This window comes from Equus caballus, chromosome 7 (assembly GCF_041296265.1).
Source record: "Equus caballus isolate H_3958 breed thoroughbred chromosome 7, TB-T2T, whole genome shotgun sequence".
Taxonomy (NCBI): Eukaryota; Metazoa; Chordata; class Mammalia; order Perissodactyla; family Equidae; genus Equus; species Equus caballus.
In genome coordinates this window covers 37,143,027-37,156,555 of record NC_091690.1, presented here as the reverse complement: position 1 = coordinate 37,156,555, position 13,529 = coordinate 37,143,027, and the positions used below count along the sequence as shown (strand labels likewise).

General features: G+C 37.6%; 1 non-coding gene across 1 annotated transcript; it reads left to right on the top strand.

Moving 5' to 3' along the window:
• The first annotated feature begins 1,121 nt into the window (after window positions 1–1,121).
• LOC111774489 (U6 spliceosomal RNA) lies at window positions 1,122–1,228 on the top strand. The gene has a single exon (XR_002809492.1). It is a non-coding gene; the product is annotated as a U6 spliceosomal RNA (small nuclear RNA).
• The last annotated feature ends 12,301 nt before the right edge of the window (window positions 1,229–13,529 follow it).

The following is a 13,529-nucleotide window of genomic DNA, read 5'->3' as shown; positions in this document are numbered from 1 at the left end:
GCTAACCCCAGGTTTAGAGCTCCTATGTTTATATCCCTGGAGAGAACTTGATCATGTTATTCTTGCTTTAAAAAGTCTAGATATGAATCTGCTCCACAAATAGTGCCAAAAACAAGTTCAACTTAGAAGTCCCTTTGCGACCTGGCCCCAGCCTCATCTTTTGTCATTAGTTTTGAATTTATATGTTGTGCCTTTATCCATGTTGGTTTATTTGTCGTCATTCAGGAATTAAATATCACTCCTTCCGATAGCCTTACTTTCCCCACTAGGCAGTTGGTAGCTCATTTCTCTGTGCTATGTAGCATATAGTAGGTATTTCATGGCCATGCGTGTGTACTGTAATGAGTTATGTCTGTATTTAGACTGAGTATCTAGGGCAAAGGGTCTCCAACTGGAGCTCTCTTAGAGCCGAGATAAGTAAAGACTTCCTAAAGGGTACCTGGGAATGAATAGTGTTGAGGGAATCAAGTTTCCTATTCTCAACTTCCTTTTGTACTCTTTTCTAAAATTGATTTTCTTCTGAACTCGATTATAGTTATTCTGGGTCTTCCATTCCTTTTGTCATTGCTCTTCTCACTCACACTTAACAAAATAAAGACAAAACTTTCCCCTCATTTTGCAATTGAACGTTACCCTTAACTAAGCAAAGCATAATTTGAAACACTACTGTTGGCTAAAGCTTCCTTTACTCAATGATTCATATGTCTCCATCTCTTGTATTATGAGGTAAATTGCCCCCCAAAAAGAACATTGTGTATTTAATAATTACTTAACAAATTTTGTAATAGATTAATTCTACCTAATCAATTGCAATGTAACTTGATCCAGAAGAAAGTTTTGACAATTAAGTGTGTGTGTATAAATATTTTTAAAGCAAAGAATTTTGGTACAGTGATAAATAAGAGATTTTCCAGGATGAAACTATTAATTTAGGGTAAAATTCCTTGGAGAAGATGATTGAAAATATGATTTCAGGAATTTAAAAAAAGATGTAAATTTTGTCTTTAAAGAAGGGTTTGTTTATGTAATTTTGTAAATGGCTATAATGGGTATCAAATCACTATTGTATTAAAGTTCATCAGATAGATATAGAAAAATATGAATTTAAGATACTCATGCTTGTGCTCCCTTCGTTAGCACATATACTAATATTGGAACGATACAGAGAAGATTAGCATGGCCCCTGTGCAAGGATGACACGCAAATTTGTGAAGCCTTGTATATTTAAAAAAATAAAATAAAATACTAATACTTAAAATACAAAAATTATATTCTTTGAAATTATTTACAATTTATAATGCTTTTATAAAATTCTTAAAACTTATATCCATTTTGAAATGTGTGAGGGTCTACATATTTTCTCAAAATTCTTCTGGGAGTCCTCTGCATTTAGAGTGAGTCCTAGAGTATTGTTTCTCAAACTTAAAGGTGCATGAATTATTTGGGGGATCTTGTAAAAAGGTAGATTCTAATTCTATATACCTGGAGATAGGAACAGACTGAAATTCCGCAATTCTAATGAGCTCCTAAACAATGGCCGTGCTAGTTGTAGTCCATAGATTATATTTGGAGTAACATGGTTCTGCAGTAGTACTTTGCAAACTGCAGGTCACTACACATTACAAGGTGGTAAAATCTATTTAGTGGCTGCTGTTCAGCATTTTTTTAAATAAGAGCGAAGACTAGAGATTCAAAGAAGAACAAGAAAGAGAAGATAAAATGAAAAAGTGTTATTAAGATATTATTTCGTGGACATTTGTTTCCGTTTTACGGTATTTGCGCTATTTAGGGTCTCAATGTAAAATGTATTTCTTACTGTGGATCATGGGCAAAATGTTTAAATGCCCCTGTTATAGAGGAAAGAGTTCACCTGAGTTACTTTGTTTTCTGATGTCTAGCACAGTACTTAGTAGATAACAGATCATAAGCAAGTTTGTTGGGTGAACCAATGTATGTGTAAACACATGAATACATGTCGTCACCCAGACAACAAAAATCGACATTAGACTTTAAAATTGGTAATTTTAGATTTTTGTGCATTTGTTTTATAAAATCTAACAGAGAGGGAGCAGGCTCTCTGTGGGTGTTCCCTGCTGGTGAGGTTACCTTACAGAAAACATCACAACACCAGAGAAGAGAAGGTACATTTTTCTTGTTCCTAAAGAATGTTTGGTCTCAATAGAATAGAAAGCCAATTTGTATGAAACACCGATCAAAATAAATTGCACAACCCTGACATTTTAGTGAACTTTGGTGATTGCCCAGCTTTTGGGCTCCTCTATTGAATGAGATAGTAATCTAAACCCCGAATGGTTTGTGTGTAGTAAGACCATGTAAATATTTATGTATTTATTTTTTAGGTGAGATTTCTTCTCTTTATGTTTTGTTTGCTGGTAAAGTAATATCTATCATATTTACTGGATTCTTTCTTGTTGACCACGGTATACCAGATAGATAATAAACAACTTATCTAAAAGTGGCTTGGGGATAATTTTGTCTGTAGGTGGGAGGCAAAAGTACATGACCTCTATAGCTCATTTCCCGAAATATGTTCCCATTTAATTCATTTTTTCAGAGTTTTAAAATTACATTCCCTGCAAAAGTGCCTCAAGGTGTGAACATAATAGAGACACAATGAATTCAAATATTTTTAAACAGTTTGTGGCAGAATTAAACAAATAAATGAAAGCAACTAGAAAACAGAAGATTCCAGCATGATCTATGCCCACCTAGAGCATACTGGTCTCACAAAAGCAAGATGGTTCCATTTTTGCATTGGGATTTCCAGGAGGTAAGCTCTCTGGGAAATACAAATGACCAGACCTCTCGGGAAGTGGCTTCCAAAATGAGATTTGTGGCAGAAAATTTAGGCAGATGTCGAAGTTGCAAAGATGTGGGGTTGTATTGTTATTGTTAAATAAAGACCATCAAGAACTGAAGATGTCATATTTCTCCTGCTCGTATCATCCAATGAATTTGTGCATGTCGTGTAACTCCTCTGAGCTTCAGTCTTTCCAACTCTAACGAGAATAATGTGTTTATCTAGTACTCATCTCATGGAAATGTGTAAATTAATATCCGGAAAATATTTTAGATGTATTATATATGCGTTCTGTAAAAATAAACAATTGGGTGAGGTGGGAGGCAGAACAATGTCCCCCCAAAGATGACATATACCAGTTAACAGGACCTGTGGATATGTTAAGTGATATGGCAAAAGTAACTTTGCAGATGTGATTTTAGGTAAGGATCTTGAGATTGAAAGTTTATCCTTAATTATCTGGGTGTGTCTAACATAATCACAAAGGTCTTTATAATTGGAAGAGGGAGACAGGATGCTCAGGGGGATTTTGTGGACTCAACCCTCCATTTCTGCCTTTGAAGATGGGTAAGCGAGGACAAGTCAAGGAATGTGGACAGCTTCTAGACACTGGAAAAGGCAAGGAATGGATTCACCCCTGGAGCTTCCAGAAGAAGTGTTCCCTTGCTGACACCTTGATTTTAGCTTGCTGAGACCTCTGACCTCCAGAACCATAAGATAATAAACTTGTACTATTTATGTCACTGGTTTAATTCTCCACAGCAGCAATAGAAAACTAATGCAAACTAATATAAGTGGTAAAACAAATGTAAAATATATACAGATGGTAAAACAAAAGTAGATGTAAAAATAAACAAAGACCCTGCCTGAGAGGTAGATGTAAATATTGAGTAGCCACTAGCTAATGGATTGGTTAGCGTATGCTACTAATTAGAGAACAGGGTCTAGTTTTGTTCTCTTTATGAGCAAGTTTCACTAATAGAAAACAAAATGAACCAAGTACACAAGCACACAAAAGTCTCAAGTCATGATTGTATCCCTAATCCTGGACAAATATGTCAAAAATGTATTCTAAGGTTTATGTGTAATAGAGAAAAGAAGACCGAATATTTTAACAATTAAATTCTTAAGATTATGTTTATAAAGTCAACTTTATGTTTCAAAGATTCTTTCAGTGTACATATACATAGAAATTGGACTTAAAGTTTGAAATGTACTTTCACATAATTAATACCATTTGAATAATTCACATTTTTGACAGGTATAATTATATGCATTTTACAGAAGAGAAAATTGAGGCTTAGAGGAGTGAAGGAACCTCATAAAAATCACAAAGCTAGTTAATGGGAGAGTCAGGATTCCATAACCCAGATATTTCAACTCTAAAGTCCATCTTTCAGCTCTATGCTTCTTTCAGACCTATGGTTTATGTTGGAAATGCTGGAAAATGCGGGTCAATATGCCAATTTACCAATGGGTCTCTGAGTCCTGTCAAAAATGGGAAGATACATTTAGGTACTTTTAAAGCCATTGGAATTGTTTGATGTGACTCCCAAATTAATAAAATTGTTACTAGTTCTGCTGGCTGTCTTTTCCTTACAAACTGTGAAAATTAAATTCTAAAACTAGGGTATTTGTCTGTGATGAGTACTACTGTTGTGTTAACTATGCTTTTCATGAAAGCAGATTAACCAATTTTAAGTTTAAATTGTCAAATGTCATCTTGAAGCCTATATTGACATTTCACTTAGTTTTGAAAAAAAATTCACATGTGAGCTTACATGTTCTTGCATGTGTGAGCATGTGTGTGTGTGTGAGTGTGTGTCCTTGTCAGTATGTAAAAGTGCATGTATGTGTATTTGCAGAATCTGGACCAGATGAGCCAGTTAAACCACATATCGAGAACTAGCTGATTTTATTGGTGAACTTTTAAAGAACTAAAATGTTTATTGGGAACTTTGATCAGATACATTTTAGTGGATCACTAAGTGTGTTACAGCACTATTCCTTGTATCAAAAGCTTACCTTCACTTTTTTTTTAAAGATTTTATTTTTTTCCTTTTTCTCCCCAAAGCCCCCCGCCATTACATAGTTGTATATTCTTCACTGTGGGTCCACCTAGTTGTGGCATGTGGGATGGTGCCTCAGCGTGGTTTGATGAGCAGTGCCATGTCCGCGCCCAGGATTCGAACCAACGAAACACTGGGCCGCCTGCAGCGGAGCGCGTGAACTTAACCACTCGGCCACAGGGCCAGCCCCCGCTTACCTTCACTTTTGCTTTTTCTTTTTGCTTTATTTTGAAATGATTTCTCACATATATATATATATACACTGAAAAAATAATTCAAAGAATTCCTGTAAACCTCCCACTCAGATTCTTGAGATGTTAACATTCTGGCCCTCTTGCTTTATGATTTATTCTTCCCTCTCTCTCAACAAACACAGGCATTTACATACATATTTACATATACATATTCAAATATATATTTTTTGAAATATTCCAGAGTAAGTTGCAGATATTGTTATGAACCAGGTTTGTTTTCAGCCCCCACCCGGAAAGCAAAACACCAAGATGACAAGACTGCAGCAGAGGGAGAGTTTTAATCACAAGGCAGCCAAGTGAGGAAACAGGAGAACGTGTCTCAAATCCACCTCCCTGAAAACGGAGACTCAGGGATATTTACGGGTTAGGGGTGCAAAGTGGTCTAAAACGTGGAGATAGACAATTGGAGGTGAGAAGAGGTGAGGTAATTGATGATCTGTGCAAGCGTAGTCAGACTTCATGTCTCTTCATAAGACCCATGTTCATAAAATGGTGGTGTGAGCATAACCTGAGGGTGGAGTTTCTAGCCTCTTGACGTCAAATAGTCACTTACTGGCCATCTGTGCAAACCCATTTGATGGGCTGGTGATATCAATTGGCCTGAAATCGGCAAGGGGTTCTAATTCCTGAAAAACAGCTCAAACGCCCACTGCCATGGTGACCCAGACACCAGGGGAATATTATCTATAGGAGCCTAGAGGAGTCAGATAGCATATTGCCTACACAGCATAGTCAACAGTAGGTGGGTGAACAACTAAAAGCTATAATCAGTAATTCCAAAAAGGGAAAGAAAACTTTAATTACTAGCTACTTAATCTTCAATGCTGTTTGCTGGTTTTAATGTGGCGGCATTTTATCTCAAAATACTTGCTTATATTTCTTTCTTTCTTTTTTTTTTTTTTTTGAGGAAGATTAGCCCTAAGCTAACTACTGCCAATCCTCCTCTTTTTTGCTGAGGAAGACTGGCCCTGAGCTAACATCCATGCCCATCTTCCTCCACTTTATATGTGGGACGCCTACCACAGCATGGCTTTTGCCAAGCGGTGCTATGTCTGTACCCGGGATCCGAACGGATGAACCCCGGGCTGTCAAAAAGCAGAATGTGGGAACTTAACCGCTGCACCATCGGGCTGGCCTCAACTTATATTTCGTAAAAACAAGAAAATTTCCTTATAAAACTATGGTACAGTTATCAAAATCAGGAAATTAATATTGATAAAACACTATTGTCTAACTTATAGATCTTATTCAAAATTTTACCAGTTGTCCCCCTAATTCAATGCACTTTTCCAGTCTAATTCAGTCCAGAACCACATAACGCCTTTCGTTGTCTTGCCTGTTTATCTTTTCCAATCAAAGACATGTATTAGACTTAACATGTTCTTTCATGGTCTTGAGATTTTGAAGAGTATTGGCCAGTTACTTGGTAGAACGTGACTTAGTTTTGGTTTTCTGATGTTTCCTCATGATTAGACTCATGTTACGTGTTTTGGCAGGAATACCATAGAATTGACGTTGTGTCTCTCTCATTGCTTAACATCTAAAAGTACATAATGTTGATTTGTCCCATTCCTGGTGATGTTAACTATAATCACTTGGTTAAAGATATCACTGCAAGACTGTTTCATTAAAAAAATTTTCATTCTTACTTTTGTTATTAATAAGCATCCTGCAGATAATTGATTTGAGACTATATAAATATCCTGTTTCTTATCATGTTTTATCCATAGTTCAGTATCTTTGAAGTTTCTTGCCTAAACAATTACTTTTTGGTGGAAATATGAAACTTTTTGCCTTTTAAGTCATTTAACATTTCTGTCTGGAAACTTTGTGATTTTTTTTTAATCTTTGAAATCTACTTGTTTTACTAAAAAACATCTCAGGGTAGATTTTCCCAGACAAATTTCTCTCCAGGTATTTCATTGACCCTTTTGATATGTAGATTTACATTTTTTAAAAAAATTCCTACAGTGTTTTCTCAGATTATAGTTTTAGATATTAGTTTTGTTCCCTTTTTTGCTTAGCATCTTCAGGGGCTCCAATTAAACCAATGTTATTCCTTCTTTGCCTGTCTTCCATTTCCACCACTTTCTCTCTGACACTTTTTACATGTTTCTTTATCTCATTTTTCTTTTCTTGGTTGTTTTCGTATCTCTCTTCAAAGTCTCTTATTAAATTTCACATTATAATTTTTTTTATCGGAGATGATTTTGCCTTTTTCTTCTATTTTCCTTCAATACATTCTATTTTAATTTCTTCCTGGGTTTTCTTTTTATCCATTTCTGTCTTTAAGTTTTGAATTTCTGATTTAAGTGTTTTTTCCTATCTCCAAATGCTTGTTTGAGCACATAGAACTTAGTTTGCAGTGTTGAGTTAATTTTTTTCTGCTTCAGGTTTTTAAAAATTATTATTGTTACTGGGAGGATTGATGGGGGAGATATTTCAAGAGCTGACATGTTGATTCTTATTTTTAAATTTTTCTTTTTGGAGAAATTATCTGAAGACATATATAGTTTTCTACTAATCATTTTATGGATCTGAGGGTGGGTGAAAAAGTTCATAGTTCATTGGCAGCCCAGGTTTGGTTCCCGAACGTAGAACCTCACCACTCATTTGTTAGTGGCCATGCTGTGGTAGCAGCTCACATTAAAAAAAAAGAAAAAAGAAGAGCAAGATTGGCAACAAATGTTAGCTCAGGACGAATCTTCCCCAGCATGAAACAAACAAGCAAACAAAAAAGACATTGAGAAACCAAGGCCCAGTGAAGCTTCTCATTTGATTAAAGTAACTCAAGGTACTTCTCAATGAAAAAAGTTACTAAGGGCAAAGATCAAATTAAAAGCGTAGTTTTCCCACCTACTATTCCAGACAGTCTCAAGGGAGCAGCTCTTAAATTGAAAAGGAGGAGGGATGCTGAGTTAAGGAAACAAAACCAGTCAGATTCTAGAATTATATCTGAAAAGTAACTTGGCTTGTTGTTACTGTCTGTGGAACTGAAGTAAATAAATCAGAGACCTAATGATTTTTTGAGGAAATTGTATTGTGAAAACAAAACAAACAAACAAACAAAAGTCAGAGTGTGGACCAAAAAGAGCTCTGATACTTTCATCTTGAAAGAACCCTGGGGTCCCCAAACTGTTCATGACTGAAAGGCAGGAATTGAAAGTAGTAGAATCTTCCAAAAAGTGCATGCTTTACAAAGTCCGGTGTAGACAAGGCTAGAAAGACAAAAAGAATAGCAGAATCTCCAAGGGAGCAGTCAGGGACCCTGGTCAACAATGGGCAGGGGAATCCAATCAAAGGAATTCCTCTGCCCCCCAAGCATAGAAATTCCATGTTTCTAGAATCTCAGGATTTCAGAATCCACCTAATAAAAAGCGTCTACTACATTTCCTATTCTTCCCTTTTCTAAATGGGTATATCCAGTATGCTTATTTTAAGTCCATCATATATCAAATGTGTATGTGTAAAAATAGATAATTCTGCTTTTTAGTATACAGGTTGATAATCTAGGAGGAGACACATTCACATCTGATGGACAAGCTCATGTGTCACCTGGATTTTGTGATGGAAGTAGGAAATGGATGACATTTTGGGTTATATCTCTTGAGGATGGGGTAAGCATGTTCTACATGTGGGTAGAAAAAAAGAAAGGGATTTTCAAAGACGAGGTCAAAAACCATCAGGGTTCACCAATATCCACTTACTCTTCTACATATCCCAGAATCCCTTGGATTTGGATTTGCCACTTGACTTGTTTTGTCAAATGGAAAATAAATGGAAATGATGGTAGATTAAGTGTCTGATGATATCCCTACCCTTGCTCCCTTCCTCCCATATGCTGGACAGATGATTGAGGGGGACCTTTGAAAGCTACAAGACAGAAGAGACACAAAACTGAAGTAGTCCATGTTTCCAAGTTGTAGCTTAGAGGAGAGTTGCTTGACCAACAGGAAACTATGACTTGAATCAGAAACTAACTTTGATTATGTTAAGTCCTTAAAATCTCACCACATATTATTACTGTAGCAGAGCTCTGCCTATCTTGACTGTTATGAAGTCTGAATGCAATTCCAAATCAAGGGGTGGGTGCCTCTTGACCTAAGCCAATAATGACATTCTAGTCGCATGGCCTTAGTCCTTTGTTCGAAGTTGGCAGGAGATCTTGTTTAGAACGCTGGATAGAGGTTCTGTCTCTATTCTGGATGATTAACTATGGATATATGAGCCCTGAAACTGCCACAGCCATTTTGTCACCATGAAGGAAGCCGAACTTGGAATAAAGTGCCACAATGGGAGACAGTAGAGAGAAGAAATGGAATTGGATTCTTGAAGACATGAGTGAGCCACTGAAACAAACAAACTGACAACCGTCCTACCCATGTTCTGCAAGAAACACAAACCAATACAATGTTTTTATGTTTAAGCCAGCTAAGTAGAGTTTTCTAGTGCTTGTAACTGAATGAATAATAATAAATAGGTACTACAATCACCCCTATTTCAACGATGAGGAAATCAAGGAACAGATAGTTGAGTTGAATTGTCTAATATCATATAGCTGATTAATAGCTATACCAAGAGTAGAACCTCAAATTGTCCAACTACAAATCCAGTCCTTTTCATCACTATGTGCTGTGTTATGATATTGTTTTCCATTCTGCTGTTGTCACAATCTGCTATTGTGAGTGTTAGAGGAAAAACAAAACCAGAAGACAGGACTCCTGTCTCCCAAAATACTATTCTTTCTGGAACTCTTACATCTGTTTTCAGTGAGACAAATCAGAAAATTGATTCCTCTTTTCAAGCACTGATCATCCTGGAGGGGCATGTATTATTCTTGAAGGAGTGCAGCCATAATGGCAAGGCCCAGTGATTATTGGACTTGCGTTCACCGCCCTTGCTCAAGAGGAACTATAGAGAAGGAACATGCTGTGGAATCAGTAAATGCCATGTCTAAAAACAGCCAGCAGCTGTGTCTGATGAACATCTGGGCAGTGTTTTTGCTGGGTGGGTGAGGGTACATAGCTACATTAGTTACTGCTTTTCATAAAAATTAACAGCTCGGATCTTCAGGTCAGCATGTTTAACAAAAACAAATCATTTATTTCTAGAATGTGGAGCAGATGTGAATGTGTTTGAAAAATATGTGTGTCTGTGGGTGTTTGGCATGAAAATGATAAGGTGTGCTTTCTCATAGGCACATGGTCACAAGGTTAGAGGTTTTTGCTGATGGTTGGGGATCACAGAAACTGGGAATGGGGGAGGGGTATTGGGGAGAGGGAGCCTGAAGGTGAAGAAAAGGTAAAATGAGCTAAGCAGACACTTTGTCCTGTGGGGTTTAGAGGCACAGGATTTACAAGATTCAAACACCAAAGGAATCCAAAGTGTAACAAATATTTTTCCTGTTGAAAGACACAGATGTTCATTTATTTCTATAATTGTAAGTGAAAATCTATCCTTCAGAATTGAAAACATGCTCCCTGACCATTGCCCCTGCAATTTTAGCAAGATCCCCTCTTTAACGCTTGGTATTCACTATCCTTTCAAAACGCTTAATAATGCCACAGAAAGAAAAGAATATGTGGAAACACTTTTCAGATGCTGCATATTTCTGAAATAATACATTAGCAGAATACCAGAATCACAAAATGTCAGAGCTGAAGGGACCTCCAAGTGCATATAGTGCCATGAAGTTGCTTGGAGTCGTTTACTGTTTCTACTTCAGATGGGACACAGCTGAGTCACTCCAAAAAAGCACTGTGCCCACAGCAAAGCCACTGCATTTCTTGTTCCGCTTTTAAAACTCACACACACACCCCCCTACACACATTACCAACCAACATTGTTACCTTTCTTTCATTCAGTCAGTGATACTTCTTTTAGTAGTAACTAGATTAGCTGCGTGTTCTCTTCCAATGGCCTCTGGTTGCTCTGTTATAAGGACTGCTGAAGGGATAGGATTGCTGTCCTCAGCTCAGAGGCTGGAAGGGGCTGGGGTTGTGTCCTGTTAACCTGATAACAGAGAGTAGCATTAAATGTGCCTTCTCTCTGGCCCTGAAAATTCTCAGAATTAGAGTCTATCAGTGGTCTGAACAAGTCTTTGTGAACTCAAAGCTGACAGGAAAGAGTACCCGAGAGGAGAAAGGAAGGGCAGAAGGACAGAACCTTAGGGCACAAGAACACAGCACCTCTTTACTTTACGGAGTTATCACCATGACAAAAAGAAGAGGTTAATTTCTGTGGGCAAAGTGGGTCAAATCTTCTCCACAGAGAGGAGCATCATTTAGAAGTTTTCCTAAGTATGCCCCAGGACGGGCTCGTTCAGCGACTCCTGAGAGGATCAGAGAGCTCGAGCGCTAATCTGAAAGGAAGCTCTTCCTGTCAGCCTGTCATCAGGATAGGCCAAGGGTCCACAAGCTCTTTCCCTGGGCCAAATCCAACTGGTCACCCGCTTTTGTACTAAGAATGGCTGTTCCATTTTCAAATGTTTGAAAAGAATCAGAAGAACACTTCCTGAGATACGAGAATCAGGTGAAATTCAAATTTCAGAGTCCATTTATTGGAATCCAGTCACGCCCATTCATTTACGTGCAGCTGCTTCCATGCTGGTGACAGAGACCAGGTGGCCCACAAAGCCTAAAATATTTATTTGCTGTCCCTTTACAGAAAACATTTGCTGACCTGTTGGCACGAGTCCTGAGAGGTAATCTCCTAGGAGAAGTTAAATAGTAAGTAAGATGACCACCAGTATTTGAAGGTCTGAGTTTATTTAGAGTTTATTTAGAGCACGTAAGAGGATGATTTACCATTTCTCTCAGAAGATGATGTAAATCTTGTAGTATCAAAGGATACTATGTTGGGAGACTACCCTCATTATGTATTCAGTCATTCACTCATTCAGCACGCTTTATTAAGCATCTACTGCATGTGAAAGATATCTTAGGTGACAGGAGGTATTGTGGGGCTTAAGGCGGAAGTGGCTGTGCTCTTGCTGAAGGTATAATCTCCTGGATCTCAAACACACTTCTTCCAAAGGAGTCATGTTTTCCTCAAGCTATACGTAGATAGCTCTTTTCTTCTTCCAGTTTTAAAATAAAGGATAACATTTGCCACACAAATACTTCAAAAAAAATTTTCCTTACCAGTTCCCATAAAATGGGGTTTTGTTTTTTCTGCCTTGCCCCATGTGAAGATGTTAACTTACCTCTGCAGAGCGCTCTTTTATGTAGAAAGAACTTTTGTGTGGACCAACGCATTTGTGTTTTGAGTTAGATGCTATTAATAATTGTAACTTATAGATGAATAAATCAAGGTTTTCGGGATTCTGCTAGTAAGTGACCAAAATCAGTCCCCAAACCAGGTCCTCTAATTCCAAGTCCAATATCTCTTTGTCTCGGCAACTAAAAAGATATTTATTTTTTATTTGAGCATCACTTATTATCCTGGTTAAGAATGGAGGCAACAAGAGAGGCAAAGTCCTAAGAAATGTATTCTTGAGGACTGTCAACTGTTGCTGCTGACTGGAGAAACTTCTCTGAGCTATTGGCTCCAACTGGGACAAACCAATAATCCACTTTCAGGTTTTAAACACTATACATTTTTGTTTTCAAATTCTGCTTTGAAAAACCAAAGCGAGAGAGATGATATGCTATAATAAAAAGCGTACTCCCTTTGGCCACAGAATACCTGGGTTTTAGCTCTGCTCTGACACTAAGGAACGATGCATCCTTCAGTCTTTGAGTAAGTCACTTCAAGTCTCTGAACCCCAGGTTTCTTCCTGTAAAAGGAAAGTGTTGAATTATTTGCACTCAAGTTCTTTTCAGGTTTAATACTCTAAGGTTCCATAAATTCTTTTTCAGTATTTTTGAATTAGTGTTCATTGTTATAAAGTTATCCATTTTGTCCGAGCACTGTATAATAATTCTTTTTATACAAAAATTAAATATAAAGCACATTTTTTCATAAGTGCTAATTTGTGATTAAAAAATACTTTTTCCTGGACATGCTCTATTTCTTTCTTCAGTACAGTGAGTGAAAATGCAACAGGACCCTGTTGCTTCAATTCCTACTTCCTCCTGGAAGCGGTCTCACAGAGACCTCAGCCTACAATGAGCTCACCGTCCTCTGGCCCATCATGCTGTCCAAGTGGCTGAACGGGGCTTTAGCACATTCTGCCTCATGGCATCCTTTATTCTGTTTATTAATTTTCTATTGCGTCATTTTATTCTGTTACTTAACTTCTAGTCAACTGGATGTGTCTGCTTCTTGCCTGCCCCTCCCCCACCCCCGAATTAGGCCCTGATCCCCTTGTGAAGGAAGGTGACTCATGTCTTGTACTAAGCTCTGCTTAGTATGTGCACAGCTAGCGCTCCATAGCCGGAGAGT